An 8,491-nucleotide genomic window follows, 5' to 3' on the forward strand; every position below is an offset into this window, starting at 1 on the left:
CCACACCAACTACCACTTCCACTACCACACACGAACTACCCACCACCTCCTGACACTACTAACACTACACACCAACTCCACCACCTCCTGACACTACCACACCAACCCACCACCTCCTGACACTACCACACCACACTACCACCACACTACCACACTCCACACCACTACTGACACACCACACTACTACACACCAACCCTCCTGACACTACCACCACACCAACTGACCACTACTTCCATGACACTACCACACCAGACCTTGCCACACACTACACCTACCACCTCCTGACACTACCACATCAACCCATCACCTCCTAACACTACCACACCAACCCACCACCTCCTGACACTACCACACCATCCCAACCCACCACCTCCTGACACTACCACACCACACCAACCCACCACCTCCTGACACTACCACACGAACCCATCACCTCCCTGACACTACCACACCAACCCACCACCTCCCGACACTACCACACCACACTACCACCTCCTGACACTACCACACCACACTACCACCTCCCGACACTACCACACCAACCCACTACCTCCTGACACTACCACACCACACCGACCCACCACCTCCTGACACTCCCACACCGACCCACCACCCCCTGACACTACCACACCAAGTCACTACCTCCTGACACTACCACACCAAGTCACTACCTCCCTGACACTACCACACCCACACCTGACGCACCACCTCCTGACACTACCTCCCTGACACTACTACACACCACACCAACCCACCATTTCCTGACACTACCACACCAACCCACAACCTTCCGACACTACCCCACTAACCAACCATCTCCTGACACTACCACACGAACCCATGGCCACCACCTCCTGACACTATCACACCAGTCCACCACCTCCTGACACTACAACACCAACCCACCACCCCCTGCCACTGCCACACCGACACACCACCTTCTGACGATACCACACCAACCCACTACCTCCTGACACTACCACACCACACCAACCCACCATCTCCTGACACTACCACACTACACCGACCCATCACCTCCTGACACTACCACACTACACCGACCCACCACCTCCTGACACTACCACACCAACCCACCACCTCCTGACACTACCACACCAACCCACCACCTTCCTGACACTACCACACTAACCCACTACCTCCTGACACTACCACACTAACACACCATATCCTGACACTACCACACGAACCCACCACCTCCTGAAACTACCACACCAACCCATCACCTTCCGACACTACCACACGAACCCACCACCTCCTGAAACTACCACACCAACCCACCACCTTCTGACACTACCACACGAACCCACTACCTCTTGACAATACCACACCACACTACCACCTCCTGACACCACCACTAACCCACGACCTCCTGACACTACCACACCACACCGACCCACCACCTCCTGACACTACCACACCAACCCACGACCTCCTGACACTGCCACACCTCACCGACCGCCCACCTCCCGACACTACCACACCACACCGACCCACCACCTCCTGACACTACCACACCAACCCACCACCTCCCGACACTACCACACCAGCCCACTACCTCCTGACTTTACCACACCAAACCACCATCACTATCTCTTTCTGTCATGATCACATGATCTGTGATACCTGAGTTAAAATGTAAATTCCATTTGAAATACATGCTACGACATTAAAAACAGGCAAAGTATTTGGGAATTGTGATTAATAACAAGAATTGATGTTCAATATATCCAAGTATCGAACAGATGTACGCCTAAAAATATCATCTTGCTATGTGTGGTATGTTCGTTAAGAATATTATAATTTATAGTTGTCACTTACTCGGAAGACGTCCGTGGTCACATCACTTGAGCCTATCATTGGGCAGTTATTGATTATAGCATAGCATGACCTGCCATTGGTCAGTTCCACCTGCTACTATCTTCAAGTTTCGGTAACGCCTCTTCATGTCCGGGTCACATTTCTCGAGCCTATCATTGGTCAGTTATTGATTATAGCATAGCATGGTCTGCCATTGGTCAGTTCAACCTGCTACTATGTACAAGTTACGGTAACGCCACTTCACTGGAGAGGTGACAGCACGCCAGCATGGACAACACATCAACCGTGAGCTTCAATGTCTCTGACTTCTTACCTCCTCAACAAACAGACATCAACTGCAACATGTCTGCCGGATGTGACGTTCATGACGCTAACCAAACTACCCATTTGTTTGACAGCATTCTGCAGATAACAGAAATCACTTTCACCTGCTTTGATGTTCTGAACGTACTTGGTAACACTGTCTTGATGTTGCTGATCTACAAGGTCTCAACAAAGATGGAAGCTTCAGGACGCCTCCTCATGAACCAGGCTGTGGCTGACGCAGGGATTGGACTGTCCTGGCTTGTTCTGTATGGGATCATGTACTCCAACCCACACAGAGATATCCTGGAGACGGCCATCCTTGTCCAGAGGGTCGTCATGGTCATCCTGCATTGTGAGTCTGGACTATCACTGGCCATGACACTCTTCGCCCTTCACATTGCCATCTGCAATCCTGTTTCCTACAAAATCTACCTGGAATACAAACATATCACTATGTTCATTGCATCATCCTGGCTCGTGGCCACTGGCACCTGGAATCTGGCATTTGCAGCGGACAACTTCTTCATTCTGGAACGTGATTCTATCATTGTTCAGCTGAATCTTACTGAACAAAATGTCTGGTTTGCAGGGCTTGCTATGACCATAAACATTATTCTGCCTCTTGCAATGGTCATTATCGCCTACACACGGATATGTCTCTTTATGCGCAAGGAAGACAACACTTCTATCACATCAACTTCTTCTACCAAGCGGTATGTCCGTCAAGCAAAGGGCATTCTTCTCGTATGCATCACCTACATGGTAACATTTGTACCTCTCTTCAGTTTTGATTTCTTCAAAGGTTATTTCAAAAGTGACAATGGCGTTCTTCTCTTCATTACTGGAACCAGCCTGGCTTTCCTGAACTATGTGTACCTTGTCTTCAAGCTGCCCCTGTTTCTGTTGGCCTTCCCATCCTACCGTCGTGTTCCATACCGACTCATCTTTCACCAAAAATCGGAATCTTCACATGTGGCCTCTGACCATCGAGATAACCTCAGAGCTGCAGAAAGCATCGGTAACAAGCATGATGATAGTGGCTTCCAACAATCTGTCGAGGGTGCTAGATCTCCCCCGATACAGGAGGAGGAGACAATCGAGATAAAGGGGAATATTGGAAGAATTAACCATGGCTTCACCAGCACCTGTTATCTGAATCATGGCGGCACGGCGAGAACAAACGGTACAGAGGATGACGTCGTCACCAGCACAAACGATGACGTCAGTCCGAACGTCGTCAGTCCTAGACCGGTATGTAATAGACAAACGATTAGCTTCCCCGAGTCATTATTTGTTTTCTGTACCGATATTCTAAAGTTGAAGTATTCCTGAAAGACGTTTATTGCCTCTCGCAGACATCATGTTGTTTCTATCACACGATATGGATTAACTAATGAATATTGTAACAAGCTATAACAATTTTTGTTATCTTACAGGTCTCAAACATATATATCGTTTTCTGATTGGCTGAGCGGTCTTCTATTATTTTCTATGTTACCCGCTGGGAATGCCGAACTGTGGGAATTCACTTGGTACTTCGTGTTAGTAAATCTTTATCTCGAATAACTGAGTCAGGTATGATGTACGGAAATTACCGATATTTTGCGAATGCAAATCGATGAAAGGAAGATAACTCTATTTTTAAATTTGTTTTTCTCTCCGATACCCGTGCTTCAAACAGTTCAAACTTCACATTATGGTGTTAAGATACATACGTGGTTCACAGGTCCCTCGGGGCCCATGAGTTGATGTACCCTCTATGTGTGATTATGTTCCCCACGCCCTTCGGACTTTGGAGATTTCGTGTCATCCTAAGTAATCAATAGTCTATCCCGGTCCAGTCTTGACTGTTAACAGTATGCTTAGACAGGCCGCTTAGACTCATGCTTTGTGCAGTCGTTACTACCATTGCCAAAGCTACCACTGTGGATTGTGTGTGTGTGTGAGCGTGTGCATGCGTGTGCGTGCGTGCGTGCGTGCGTGCGTGCGTGCGTGTGTGTGTGTGGTGTTATCCACTTCTTTCACTTAAGGGAACCTCTTTGATACAATTGAAAGAAGGAAATAAAATATTTGTTAAACATATATCATAAGGTAAATATTCCCAGCGGTTCACCTTATATTTCCAAATGTATATTTCTTAAACACATATCATAATGTAAATATTCCCAGCGGTTCACCTTAAATTTCCAAATGTATATTTGTTAAACACATATCATAATGTAAATATTCCCAGCGGTTCACCTTATATTTCCAAATGTATATTTGTTAAACACATATCATAATGTAAATATTCCCAGCGGTTCACCTTATATTTCCAAATGTATATTTGTTAAACACATATCATAATGTAAATATTCCCAGCGGTTCACCTTATATTTCCAAATGTATATTTCTGAATAGGGTTTAAGAATCATACATGGGATTTATTTTATGGAGTGTGGAAATAAAATAATCTTTTACAGCTACATAAAAAACAGATACTAAACAATGACTTAAAATACTTTTCAAACTGAACATTTGTGTAACCTTGCTGTCATACCCCTGCTGGAATTTTAAAATGAATGCGCAGAAAAAGATGAAATATCCCGGAAACGTCAGAATAAAATATCCCCAGAAATGTAAGACAGGAGAGGTGAGGTGAAATTGGGTTTAACGTCGTGCTTGAGAATATTTCGCTCATATGACGACTTGCTTGCGTGTGTATGTGTAGGTGCGGCTGCTTGTACTAGCCCAGACTGAAGCTGGTTTTATAGTGCTAGCCCACTGAGATGCCATGCCGCAGTGAAGCATGAATACCCCACTCAGACACATTATACTGACTCCGAGCCGACCAGTCCTTGTTGTACCCATTAATGCCGAGCGCCAGGCAGGGACCAACAAGTACCATATTTTAACGTCTTTTGGTATGACGCGGTCGGGGATCGAACCCGCGACCTTCCGCTGTCCGGGTGGACGCTCTAACCACTCCACCACGGAGGCGGTCTGATGTAAGAGATGTAAGAGAAGTGTTAAAGATTACAGTTGATAAGTTATACATTAGTAAAGTGTTTTGAAGCAAGGGTAGCTGAGCTGATGATGAACCAGCCTTGCTGTGCAAGGTCCACCAAGCCTCTATCTGCTACATTTTACCTTAATCTGTAATACATACTAATGATAACACAGTAATACAGTGCCAGGGCCTGATGGTCCGTTATTGGATACTGTTTCCCTGCGTCCAACCACAGCTACTTCCAATGTACTTCTGTACTCGGGAGATGTTCCTCCATGGTTCTGCACAGGTCGCGCAATACTCCTTCCCCAGAAACTAGACGTGACTGATGCTTAGGACTACCCCATATAACATGTTATATTACGCATTGTAAAAGCTTTATAGGATGTAGTGGTGAAACGATTCATCGATAGTATCGATGTTAGCATCGTCAACTATGCGATACCAGTGATCGATATAAAACACATTTAGACAATATCTGGATATTGATATCGTGAGGGTCCATGATATATCGATGTATCGCCACAAGAGGCGATATATCCCAATAATGACTTACGTAATTGACTAAGAAAACTATAAAAGAAATTAGAAATCACATTCAATACCCAAAGAAGATTTGATTTTTTCCTATGAACTTGTTATGATTTTGTGATATCTATTCAGCTGCAATTTTTATGACAATTAATCTGATATCCTTTAAGAAAGTGAACAACGAGGTGAGTTCAAAGGATATACAACTTCTTTAATATTCATGTGAGTGACGTTACAGCGTAGCTACTAACACCGCTATCAAGCAAGTTAGGGTGTCGTCATACTGCTACTCCAGTGACAATTCCTAGAGAGTAGACGGAGGCGAAGAAAGGATATGGAGGATGCAGGGATAACTTCTTGTACAAAAACATACTTTGGAAGAAGCCAAAACATACCACCTTAACTTCTCAAGGCGCTGGATTGACTACAAATACGCAACCGACTCTGTCCGTCATGAATGTCTCTTCATCGTATTAGAGCGACTATTTCATTTTCCCAGGTCTTGACTTGGGATGTACTCGGGTGGGGCAGACTTCAGGGTTTATTCCAGTCAAGATGGGAATACCCCACGACTCGTTTAGCATTTTAGAATGAATGATTTGTAAATCGCATTCTGGCTTTCACTTGCATCATGTACGGCTGTGTTGAAGCGGGAACGGCGTAAACATTTACTGACTCTGCACGTACGAAAATGTTAAGGTGTTAAACATATATTTCAAACGCTTTCACTCCTTCTTTAATTACTGGTCTCTGGACAGTGGCCGTTCTGTAAAATAATAGCCTCATGTGTGTGTACACTTACCTGAACAATGTCCTGTGTCTGTTCTTTCCAGATCTCCCAACAGGCCGCTCACCTTGATGGTTGTGGATAGTGCTGCAATCTGTCTCCAACAGGGACCATGGATCTCCCAACAGGCTGCTCACCTTGATGGTTGTGGATAGTGCTGCAATCTGTCTCCAACAGGGACCATGGATCTCCCAACAGGCCGCTCACCTTGATGGTTGTGGATAGTGCTGCAATCTGTCTCCAACAGGGACCATGGATCTCCCAACAGGCTGCCCCCCTTGATGGTTGTGGATAGTGCTGCAATCTGTCTCCAACAGGGACCATGGATCTCCCAACAGGCTGCCCCCCTTGATGGTTGTGGATAGTGCTGCAATCTGTCTCCAACAGGGACCATGGATCTCCCAACAGGCTGCTCACCTTGATGGTTGTGGATAGTACTGCAATCTGTCTCCAACAGGGACCATGGATCTCCCAACAGGCCGTTCACCTTGATGGTTGTGGATAGTACTGCAATCTGTCTCCAACAGGGACCATGGATCTCCCAACAGGCTGCCCCCTTGATGGTTGTGGATAGTACTGCAATCTGTCTCCAACAGGAACCATGGATCTCCCAACAGGCTGCCCCCTTGATGGTTCTGAATAGTGCTGCAATCTGTCTCCAACAGGGACCACGGATCTCCCAACAGGCTGCCTCCCTTGATGGTTGTGGATAGTGCTGCAATCTGTCTCCAACAGGGACCATGGATCTCCCAACAGGCTGCCCCCTTGATGGTTCTGGATAGTGCTGCAATCTGTCTCCAACAGGGACCATGGATCTCCCAACAGGCTGCCCCCCTTGATGGTTCTGGATAGTGCTGCAATCTGTCTCCAACAGGGACCATGGATCTCCCAACAGGCTGCCCCCCTTGATGTTTCTGGATAGTACTGCAATCTGTCTCCAACAGGGACCATGGATCTCCCAACAGGCTGCCCCCCTTGATGGTTCTGGATAGTGCTGCAATCTGTCTCCAACAGGAACCATGGATCTCCCAACAGGCCGCCCCCCTTGATGTTTCTGGATAGTACTGCAATCTGTCTCCAACAGGGACCATGGATCTCCCAACAGGCTGCCCCCTTGATGGTTCTGGATAGTGCTGCAATCTGTCTCCAACAGGAACCATGGATCTCCCAACAGGCCGCCCCCTTGATGGTTCTGAAACTCCTGCGTCCATCCTCCACCACAACACATGAAACTGCTGCGTCCATCCTCCACCACAACACCTGAAACTCCAGCCTCCACCCTTCAACACAACATCTGAAACTCCTGCGTCCATCCTCCACCACAACACCTGAAACTCCAGCCTCCAACACAACACCTGAACCTCCAGCTTCCAACACAACACCTGAAACTCCTGCCTCCATCACAACACCTGAAACTCCTGCCTCCATCACAACACCTGAAACTCCAGCCTCCCGCCTCCACCACTACATCTGAAACTCCAGCCTCCAGCCTCGGACTTGGCTCTGACATTGTATTGTTGTCAATCAAGAGGTTGTCCATTCTGCAGCATTACACTTACATGAAAGTCAAGCATTCATCTGTACATAAACCAGTAAAGTCAGAAATACAATAAAACTGACCTGAAAGGGGAAAAGTGTGTGTTTTATTGTTTTGTTTTCTGGAAAAAATATACTCTATGTGTCCTTCGTTCCGTTAATAATTCAAGAGAGCAGCAACAATATCAAGTTCATCCAGACATCTATAAGCAAAATAATTCATTGTAAAACAAACAAGCAACCCTTATAATAGTAACAGTTTTATCATAACTAAACTAATCAACAGAAACAACTGCAAAATGATTACAATACAGCGGCATTGCATTATCTAGTTGTAATACAATTACAATGGCAGTACACAATAGAGAGGCAGATATCCAGTGGTGGTACAAGAACTATATCAGTACACAATAGAGAGGCAGATATCCAGTGGTGGTACAATTACTATCACAGTACACAATAGAGAGGCAGATATCCAGTAGTGGTACAATTACTATATCAG

This window comes from Haliotis rubra, unplaced genomic scaffold (assembly GCF_003918875.1).
Source record: "Haliotis rubra isolate DU_JTF1 unplaced genomic scaffold, ASM391887v1 Scf541, whole genome shotgun sequence".
NCBI classification, from domain to species: Eukaryota; Metazoa; Mollusca; class Gastropoda; order Lepetellida; family Haliotidae; genus Haliotis; species Haliotis rubra.